Source organism: Pistacia vera, unplaced genomic scaffold (assembly GCF_008641045.1).
Source record: "Pistacia vera cultivar Batoury unplaced genomic scaffold, PisVer_v2 Contig344, whole genome shotgun sequence".
Lineage (NCBI taxonomy): Eukaryota > Viridiplantae > Streptophyta > Magnoliopsida > Sapindales > Anacardiaceae > Pistacia > Pistacia vera.
Genome location: NW_022196162.1, coordinates 37,835 through 49,759, shown reverse-complemented (window position 1 = coordinate 49,759; position 11,925 = coordinate 37,835).

Below are 11,925 nucleotides of genomic sequence, written 5' to 3'. Positions count from 1 at the left end.
GCAAAGTTTCAAAATGACACTTTCTCACCCACAAGTCAACTCCGTTAGTGAATTTCCTTCTGAAGAAGGGTAAGATAGTCAAAATCTGTTAAAAAAAAGGATAAGATTGTCAATTTACATGATGCTGAAAAAATAAAAATTTAAAATTCTAATTCTCGGTCAATATAGCGGCTGAATGGTTGCCATGTGTCCCACCAAAGTTGACTTAATAGAAAAGGGAAAAACAAGTCATTTGCCTTATGGGGGCGTTTGGTTAGGGGTTATGTGGGATTTCTAGGGTTATGTCATCTTATATTACTTGATTACCATGTTTGGTTGTCAAGTAATATAAGATTCTGGTAATCTTCAAATACAAATAGTAGTTATAGTTAGTAATATCGGAGGTAATCTGATTACTTCCATTTTCTTAGGTATTATAAGATTACTAAGGTAATCTTTTTTTTTTATTACAATTTTATCCCTTATTAATAAAATTTTAGTTCAATAATACCCATATTTTTAAATTAATTTACATGAATATGACTTTTACTATTTCACCTCAATTAATTAACTTTTGGGATAAAATTACCCTTGAATTCAAAACAAATTGCAACCCACCCAAGCTACCACCCCCACCCACCTGCCGGCAACCATCGCCAGCGACAAGTCGTCGAAATGACACATGGAAGGCCAGAAATGGCCTCCGTGCGTCGATATGGCCATTCCAGCCAAAAATCTAGCTGAAAATGGCCAAATCTCTAGCCGAAAATGGCCATAAGGCGCACAAAGATCGTTTCTTGCCTTCTGTACGCTATTAGGTTGCTGGCGGTTGGCAGTGGTTGCCGACGGCCGGTAGTGGCTAGGTTGGTAGGGGTGCATTGTTGATTTTCCAAACTTTTATTATAGGGTTGTTTTTGCTAAGTTTTTAAATGTAGGGGGGTTATAATAATCCAAATAATATTCTAAATAACAATATACTAATAATATTTAATTAGAGGACAATTCAGTAATTTAAATAACATACCCACCAATTCATTCCTCCCAACCAAACATATTAATAACAAGAAGCTTGTCTTTGCCTATTTATCAATATTTTAATTTCTAAAGTTTTGTTGTACTTGAATCCACAATGACAAGAAACTTGGATGATTTGGTGTTACAGGTTGTTTGTTCAGTCCGTGATACAGAACAACTGGTACGTATGTGTTCCTTGATTTTGGACATGAGGCTTTCATTTTTTTCTGGCATATCTGAATTGCTTGGAAGTATATGGGGGGTTGTAAGGAGCATATTCCAGCTTGCTTCAACTTCGGAGGCTACGGTTAGCACATATGAAGTTTCCATATGGCTTTCACTTTGGAATGACCTATTCTCCTAGGTTTGAAGATTTTGTATAATTGCTTATGATGATTAGTATGTGTTAAAGTAGGTGCCCTAGAGCCAATCAATTATTATAGAATTGAATTTTTGTAATAATGTTTATTAATTAATAAAATACATTTTCTGCTATATCATGTAAATCATAATTGTATGTATTGATATATGTCCTTAGGATGGTAGAATCGTCATGAGGGTATTAAGTGTTTCAAATCTTAATAGTGAGAACATTATGATCACATATAATGGTCATTCTAGAAATGTCCGTAGCCCTAGTATTATTCTGACCAAGGACACAGATAATACGGTAAAACTATCATAGTGTTGAATGACCCTGTCGAAAGGTAGCGACTGATCTCACTTGTCAAGGTTGTTTACCGACAACCTGGTGTAACACATAAGTGCTTATTGTAGGCAAGTTCACTGGACTGACCTACAAGAAGATTCCATATAGATGGTAACCTTAGTGTCTATGGAACAAATCCTCTAACAAATGGTGGTGCATATGATTCTTAGACTTGGGATCACCGGAGTGCCATGTGCACCGATTGGTGTAGTTTGATATTAGCCTAACGTAGTTTTATTTAGATCTATCAATACGGTAGTGATTGACTGCATCGAGGAGTGTATCAAGACTATGGTGGATCGACAGAAGATTCATCACTCCTAGGTACGGGAGAAGTTATCTCACGGCGCGATTCAATATATAGCAATGACACTAAAGTTATGGCCATAGTGGGATTGAGTTTGTTGCCCAATCCAGTTTATTGTTTCGGTCATTGGTCTAGTAATTGAATACAAAGGTATCGATGATAATTGAGGTTGACACTAATTTTGAACCTTAGTCTTCATCAGATATAAGGTGATGAAATAATTTGATTGCACGGTAACCATATCTTTGATAGGTAGTTGTTTTGCTGAATCCAAATCTATCGGGTGGCTATGATACCTTGCTAGGAGCCAATCTTGGTCTATGTGTAGTGAGACAATTGATTAGTGTCAATCGCGATATTACTCACTGTCAATTTGATGGAGAGCCTACGGGTCACACACTTAGAAGACAGTCTAAGGATGGTAAACTTTGGAAGGGTATATTCGTCTTTTGGACGAATTGACATATTCGTAATTTTGCTGTGTAATTAAATTTACTGAGGTTGTACCCTGTGTCCAATTTGATTATTGGAGTAATTTAACAAAATTAGGAATTTAATTATTAAAGTTAATATTAATAGTTAACTAAATAATTAAATAGGGACCTAACCTAAGTTTGGGTTGTTGCTAAACTTTGGGGGGTGAAATGGATATTTGCATCGTTATTTAAATGAAGCAAAAATTAGGTTTGATATACAATTTCATTTGTGGCCCTCAGTGTTAGATTTTGACAGCAAATTTTCTCTCTTCCTCTCTTCACTCTATCTTCCTAAACACTCTCCTTAAAGCCAGGAATTGATTCTAGTAAAATCAATTCTTGGTCTTTAACGTACTGCCTTGGTGTAGATGACGTGAGTTCGATTTCATTATCGAATTGGTAGCAAAATCGCGTTAAGAGATATTAACGTAGCCTCCAAACACTGGTATAATATAATCCTTTCATGGATCTTTGTTATTTCAATTTAAGCATGTAAAATATATATATAAGACCCTGATCTTGGAGAATCATGAGTAATTGATGGGCAATAATTTTTGTTTTTCGGCTGCTTGAGATCATCGATTTACTAACAGTATGACTTTGCTATGTGAATGGTTCTCAAACTTAACCAAAAATTTTCAGTTTTTCGTGCTGTCAGAAGCATATTAAATGGTTTTGTTAACGTCTTCATGGCCTGCAAGGCATTGTCTCAGGTATTGTGTTTTTACTTTGCTTTATGCCATTCTGCTTTGAAGTTGTTTTGTTTGGTGCAAACACCTGCTTGAATATCTTTTTGTTCATCTAGCTGTTATCTTCTGGTATGATGCTTTGATTTTGTTAATTGAAGTCGGATGTCTCGGTATGAGTTTATACCTGGCAACAGATGTGATTTACTTGAATTTACTTGCTAAGATTAATTAAAAGGATTCAGCAAATACAAAGAGCTTGGTCATTGTCTAAGGGATTTAGTGTCAATTTGAAATTGAGTTGAAAGATAATTATGCTTGATGTCCTTTTATTCACCTACTTAATCAGAACTTTAATTTCTCTAGGCTTTCCTAAAAACCCACTTTTGATATTTATGAATTTGAAATGAAATTAGTATTTTATTCTTACAAACTTCTCATCCATGTCCTGCAACTTAATATAATGATAGAATAACGACTTTTGTCAATGCAGGAATCATTCTGTAGTTTCTTTATCTTCCGCAAGTGATACTGTTTTTTTTTAAGTTTACTGTTCTTTTGATCCAAGCTTAAGCCTACTCCTAATACTTTTTTCTTATGTAATGGCCAGCAACATTTATAATCTTATACAGGATTTCATCCAAAGACTGCTTGGTCGAACCAGAGATCCCAACCCTCAGATCATAAACATAATAGAGTAACACGCGAAGCTCAAAACTTGGTAAGTCACTGTATGTTTACCTACAGAATGATTCACCAAAATTTGTAGTCAGTAACAAGTGAGTGCATATGCACTCAGAATTTGTAGCACATAGAAGATCTAATGAGTCATTTCTTCCAGATGCACACTGATTCATTTACCTACCATTTCTTGAGCTGATTGTGTCATGCTTATGCCTTTTCAGTCAGAAGGAAGGAAACTCAACATGAAGTGAGGTTCCATTCCTTTTTAGGATTTAACAGAGACGAAATTATGTCTCTAGTTCAACAAAGAATTATGTCATTGCTGACGATTTGGGAGTCTTAAAGGGATATATGATCGGAGCAGATTTTTAGCAGGTTCAATTGCTGGTTTGTCAGATTTGTGAAGAAGGTTTTGAAGATCCAGAAAGCAAATGAAAAGGAAGCTTCAAGGAGCCGGAAAGTGGGATGGGGAAAACAAATCTTTTTCGATTTTAAGAAATGAATTGACATATTGTCTTATAAGAACATCACCTGAAATGCTTCCCCATTCTTTGTATCAAATTCCCTATTTTTATTGGATTTGAATTGACAAAATGATTAGGTTATGCACTATAATTTTGCAATATGAATTCTTATTTAAACAAATCAGTTATGCTAATACTTAGTTTTATTGAGTTTAAATTGACAAAATTTCTTAAATATAAATGCTAGTTTAAGTTATAGCAAACATAGGGACAAAATGGTAATTTTAAAAAGTTTTAAATTTTATTGGAGGGACAGATTAAAGATTTAATCCCCATATATTGTTGAAGGTATATTAGTAATTTTATATTTCAAGGATGGGTATATAGGTAAATGACTGTTGACATGACATTAAATAATAAAAAAATTATTAGGTCAAATAGTAATGGGTGTTTTCGTCTTTAAAAGAATATATATGTAGTTAACAAAATTTACTAAGGAAACATGATGGTAGGAAAAAGTTCTTATAATAACATTTTAAGTGAAATTGTTTCAAGTATGGAAGAAAAATATATGAGATATTGGTTAGATATTTCATTCTTATATGAATTAGGCATTTTTCTAGATCCTAGGTTTAAATTATCTGTAGTTAACGGTATAATTACTGAGTTAGACCATTATTTAGGACATGATTATACGTCTTATTTGACTGACTTTAAACACAAATTGGATATGCTTTTTTCTTTATATGAGAACAGATACAATGGAAGTGGAAGTGGAACGTCTAGGAGAGGCGATCAGGACCTTGATGTAGCCCCCCCCAATGGTCGAGCAAGTACGCGTATGTGGGACGTGGCGGAAGCTCCAGCTCCAACTCCAACTCATACATACATAGACCAAATGAGATGACTCGCTACCTAAAGGTGGACTTGACCTTTATGACGATGAAAGAGCAACTTGACATGGATATTCTTCAATGGTGGAACCAACAAGAAAGTCAATTCCCCATTATATCCCAAATGGCACGTGACATTTTATCTGTGCCGGTTTCTACAATTGCATCCGAGTCAACATTTTCAATGAGTGGTCGGATTGTTGAAGACAGAAGATATTCTTTAACCGATGAGATGATTGAAGTGATAACGTGTTTACGGGATTGGATTCATGCAGAAAGAAGACTACAACAGCACCTTGAAGATCCCGAACTACTTGAACTCTTTAGGAATACAGATTTGAATAATGTAACTAGTGTTGACGATGAAATTGAAGATGAATAATTTAATAAAAAAAATATTTAATTGTTTATTTGTGAAGCGTGAATGTGTGAAATGTGAATATTACATTTATGTTAAAAATTAAAATTAACTATTAATTTATTATTTTTTAAAATTAATTAAATTTTTAGAAACTTACTAATCAACCCCTAAAAAATACTAAAAAAACCCCCAATAAAATTTCATTTTGCCCCCAAAATATAAAAAAAAATTGAGGGGGGAAAAAAATTATCCAAACCCCATGGGACTGGTCCTAGCCCATGGGACCAGTCCCGATCAGGCCTTGGTTTTTCTCATGGGCTACTCCCAGGCCCATGAGTGATTGGTCCCATTTGGGACCAGTCCCAAACGGGCCCAAGCCTGGGCCTGCAAGGGACCAGTCCCTTGCCCAGCTCTAGCTACATATCTTGCATTGTGTATGGAGGGTTTTCATATAAGACCAAGTTCTCTGTCCCAATAATGTGATATTATTTTAGAGATACCCATCATGAAGCACTTAATTATAAAATTTGTATGAATAATATATCATTTCTTGATATGCAATATTTGAAAAAGTAAATTTGGGATGCACAAAATTATTTATTTTGTATAAGTGTTTGTACAAAAAATTGACCGCCATGGTTTATTGAGTGGTTTTGTTTCTAAAGTAGAACTAGAGAAGGAGAGACTGTTGCCGACATGGGTGAGGGCCATAAGGAGAAAAGCGTTGTCTAATGCTCAACTGTCAAATTGTGTATAAAAGTGAGTTTTTTTTTTTTTTTTTTTTTTTTTTTTTTTGGGTAATCTTGGTAATTGTATAAAAGAATAAAAAAATGACAGCCTAAATGAGGGAATTCCCCTTCAAGCTACAAACCTTGGACAGGGCCAAGGGGAACAACAAAGCAAGAGCCTAAAACCTAAAGATTTACGAATCCTATACAAAAACCAGCAAACAAAGCTAAAGCAAGAAAACCACATACAAAAGCCCAGCTCTCAAAAACTTTTCCAACTAAAACCCAACCCCAAAGATTGCAACAAAACCACTCGAGAGGATAAAAAAGGGCAACAACTGAGTTTAGCCGAAACCATGCCTGCTAACAAAAGCAAGGAGGCCTCCATAGACCCAGCAAACACCACCGAGAGCTCCCTCCCAACAACCATGCCAGATGGCGATCCCTGAAGAACATGCACAAAACACGGGCCAATCACAAATAACCTCCCACTACAGCAGGAAGATAAGAAAAACTCCCTTTGCAGCTTAAACAACACTCTGACCGGACTAACAAAAATGGTGTAGGGCCTGATTAAATCCTCATACTGGCTAATGACTCCCATAATGCAAAAAGGATCATTGCAAGCCTGAAAATAAAAACACACAGCGCCCATAAACCATCTCAACTTATTTTTGTTCCCAACCTCCCCACCCAGATTCTTCTCTCTGACAACAGCCAAAAAAAACCTCACTTGAAAGAATACGAGGCGGTACATATGTTTCATCCCCCATGCTTATCACGCCCCACCAGTCGTCACAAACAACATTTCTCCTACTTGTTGCATCAAAAAAATTACCTTCAGAGATAATATACGCCATCACAATCTCCCAGCGCTTCTCTGTGATACCAACCATCTGAGAAAAAACCACCAAAATATAATTGGAACTCCACCAAACGCTGCTAAGCCCTTCCAGCCAGAATTGAAAGAAAGGAAATCTGTACGATTATGCACTACACTCAGAATCATTATAGACAAGATAAAATTCCCCATTGTCACGAGGAAATAAATCTGTTCAAGTTCATGCCAAGCCTCCCCATTGGAATGTTCCAGTCTTCCAACACCTGGCGGACTCGATCATTATCTTTGAACTTGATAATGTACATTCTAAGGCGAACGTCATAAAAAATTAGGTTTTTAAGAGTGTTACAGTCTTGCCTCTTACCTTTAAAGAGTCTAAAGTTCCTTTCTTGCCATACGACATAAACCAAAGCCCCAAGCAATAAGCGACGAACAACCCCTTTTATGCTCTTACCTTTAAAGCTGGCAACACACCAAAATACAATATTGTCCCAGCCGTCAGTATTTGTCCGGAACTTCCTTTCGACTTGAACAGCTCGCCAGAAAGAATTCGTAAAAAGAACCTGTTGAATAGTTTGTGGAAAACCCTGTTGAATAGAGTCAGGCCAGACCCACCTACCATTTTCAATAACCTCATAGACTGTTACAGTGAAGTCTAGAGTAGACCTGAACACCATCCTATAAGAGACAAATTCTCTAAAGGGACCTAGGGGTGCTAGTTATCAAACTAAAAGGAAGTAGAATGCCCATCACCAATCTCTACTTCAACATGCCTTCTTATTCTGCCTCTTAGCCTAAGTAATTTTCTCCAATTCCAACTCGCGTCCCAAGGAACCCAAACATCCCAGAAGTTACAGCCACGCAGTCGATAAAAGTGGATCCATTTAACCCACATGGAGTCTTTCCCCACAGCAATATTCCAAACATGGTTGACCATTAGCAAAGTGTTCCAAAACCGCAGAGATCGAATTTCCAAACCTCCATCCTTCTTGGGCTTACAAACATCTTTCCACGCAACTTTAACCAACTCACCACCAACCTAGAGAAAGGAACCCATCAACTTCTCCATGGCCTTAATAACCAAGGAAATGAGGATGAAACTAGATGCCTAGTACACTTGCATTGAGGAGAGAACTGAAATCACAAGTTGAAGTTTACCCGCATAAGACAAAAACTGATTCTTCCAAGCCATTAATAATTTACCAATAAGAGGGAGACAACCTCTATGACAAAGGCGGGTGGAAACCAGAGACACACTTAGATACAAATCGGCAAGCTGCCCTCTTCAAAACCCATAATAGAATTGATAATCGTCCAGTATTCCTTCTTCACATTGCAGAAAAAAGTAGAACTTTTAGCTAGATTCAGCTGCAGGCCAGACAAATCAGCGAACACCGAGAGCATGTCTTTTAACACCTGAACAGAATAAGGATCCCCATGGCAAAAGAGAAAAAGATCATTAGCAAAACTTAAATGACTTATCTTGTGGGCTTTGCATCGAAATAGTACTGGAAGCCTTCACTATTCTGAATTCTCTTTCGTAAAATTAAAGAAAAAATTTGCATTACCAAAGGAACAAGTAAGGGGAACAAAGGGTCCCTTTGACGCAAACCTCTTTTTTCTTGGGAACAAACCATGGAAGTCACCATTAATAGCCACTATAAAGCTGGTTGTAGCCACACACTCTTTAATCCAGTGAATAACTTGCAATAGAAAACCAAACAGGATCAGAGTTTGGAGTAGAAAATTCCAATCAACACAATCATACGCCTTCTGGATATCAACTTTGAAAACACGTCTAGGCTCTCCAAAATCCCTGTGGTAGTTCTTGAACAACTTTTTAGCAAGCTAAACATTATCACTTATTTTCCTCTCTGGAACAAACGTAGACTGCGTTTCATCAACTATATCACCCAAGCATCCCATAATTCTAATAGCTAAGATTTTCAAGATACACTTTTAAAGGACATTGCAACTGAAAATAGGCCTAAAATCTCCTACTCGCAAAGGCACCTCCAGCTTAGGGACGAGAGCAATAATAGTAGCATTAATTTCTGTTAACATCCAACCCTGATTAAAGAAGTCCACGACTGCTTACAAACATCAGTTCCCACGATTTCCCAAGCTTGGTTGAAAATTTGGTTGAAATTCCATCTGGCACCTTGTCATCTCCAATGGAAGAAATGACTTTTTTTTTTTTTTTTTTTTATCTCATCCACCGTGATCGGCTGAACCATCTTGCTGCAATTGGCTTCCAAGATTTGATTCGGAGGAAGATCAAGCATATTATCTAACTGGCTAGAATGGGAAGCTTTCCTTTGAAGGTTCTTATAAAAAGAAACAAAGGCTTCGGCAAACTGTGGCCCCTCACCCATATCTCTAGTATCCAGTAACACACGCTCAATTCTTTGTCTTTTGAGGGACGACCGAAGGAAATAGTGGAAAAAGGAGTTTTGGTCCCCCACAGCCAACCACAGAATCTTGGGCTTCTGCTTTAGAAACCTTTCTTCATCAATCAAGGCCGCCATAAATACTGCTGAAAAAACCATCTCTTGCTCCCTAATTTCCTTGTTACTCGGGTCCCTGTCAACAGCTGTCTGAAGATTCTTAACTTCCACCCTTAGAACATTGACTTTTTGTCTTAAGTTCCCAACTTTCCTGTTTAGAGCTAAGAACTCTGGGTTCAGCTTCCTTAGCTTAGTAACAACACTATACATAGGAACCCTTGCCTCATGCGAATTGAAAACCTTCTGAACCGTGGGGAGGAACTCATCCTTGTGAACCAAAAAATTCGGAAAGTTGAATGGCTTTGGTTTGGTACCTTTGTGCTTAAGGAAAGAAGTGATAGCCGGACTATGGTCACTAATTCCTTAAGGCCAAAAAACAGTGTTGGCCCTAGGGAACTTTATGACAAAAACAAAGATTCCCTAGCACTCTATCCAATTTCTTCATAACCCCGTCAGAGCCGTACCAGACATACCAGCAAAGAGCAAAGCTGTGCCTCCTATGCTTTCATCTAAATTCAAAGTCACATTAAAATCACCTATCAAAATCCAAGGTTTATCCCCAATCGCTGCCTTGAAAGTTCGCAATTCCCTCCAGAGGTCCTTTTCTATCCATATAGTGATTTTCAGCATATATAAACGAACAACAGAACTCCTTAGTACCATCAATTTCACGAATCACACAATTAACCATTTGGTTAGTCATCCCTTGAGGGATAATATCATATTTCCTTAGATCCTAACCTACTACAATATGGCAACCACAGTTACCTTGCTCTACATTAGAAAACCACTTCCACCAATAGAACAAACCATAAAAAATGTGTTGGACATTCTGCCTAGCCACTTTCGTTTCCAATAAAGCACACACCCCAATTATATGATTCTACAAAAAGGAACTGACTTCTTTCTGTTTTAGGGGTTGATTCAGACCCCGCATATTCCAACATACAATATTAGACATGGGATACAGCGGTTTTAGGGGAGCTTTTTTCCAAATTCATACTCTTTTCTCTTTTGGAATGTCCACCGCTTTCCTAGGACTTGCCACTCGCCCAACATCATGGTCCTTCTGCATGCCTTTTTTAACAGAAACCGAGTCTGAATCAAAATTTGTACCTTCTATTTCCAAGTCAGAGTCGGGTTCATTTTCTGTATCTTCTCCTGCCAAGATTAAGCATTCTCCCTTTTCCTAATGATCAGTCTCCATGTGGGTATCTTTTAGGCATTGGAAAGAATTATCAATCCTAATGGGAGGTTTTTCAACACGATCGATAACTCTACTACTTTTTCCTGCCTTAAAATTCTTATTTGGACGCCAATGAACATTGGCTTTAGTGGTACCTACCGAGGATTGCTTTTCCTTGCCCTTGCGAGTCACAATCTGGAATCCCTCTTTATCAATTGGAGATTTTTCAACAAGATCATTTGGGGACGTTCCTACATCTCCTCTCGGCTGCCTAGGATAACTCATATCTCCATGCCCATACACTTTGCAAAGCAAACATCGTGTCGGTTTCCATTGGTATTCAATGCTAATTTCCATAAGCTTAGGCTTCTCTCTCGTCACTCGGTAAAACAATCTTTGTTTTTAGCAACCAGGAAACTGCAGGTTTTATCATCTAAACTCTTCAAATTACAAAACTAACCTCTCTTCCTATTGTTTTACCATACATGTACTAGGTTTTCTTTATTTTTCAAATTCCTAGGTGGTTTAAGTCTTTTAGATAAATAAAAAAAAATCTTTTTTTTTTCTTTCAAGATACTGTAATAAAAAAAAAAGAATATAAATAAAATTTATAAATATCAAAATGATTATAATGGTGGCTTTGTCACATAATCTAGGTGAGGCAATATTATTGTGGTGGTGTGACATACTCAATTATGATGCTGAAGGGTGTCATTGAAATTTCTGAAAATGTGGAGGGCATGGTAAAATTAAAAGACAATACCGATGTATCTACATAATCCTAATCCCGAAGCCTACCCTCTCTCTTTTTATCTCCATTATCGATGTATCTACATAATCCTAATCCCGAAGCCTACCCTCTCTCTTTTTATCTCCATTTGGGCTCCACGTAATATTTCAGGTAGAATCTTAGGAGCTCTCTTAATATATGATTATCATATAAGATTTCATCTATTAGTATTAATAACATATATTGGACATCTAACAGTTAAATTAAAAGATATATAGATTCATGTTAGTCCTTTCATATTTACCTAAATATTAATAATGATTAAATAATGGTATCCCAAAGATCTCAAGAAAACTTTGT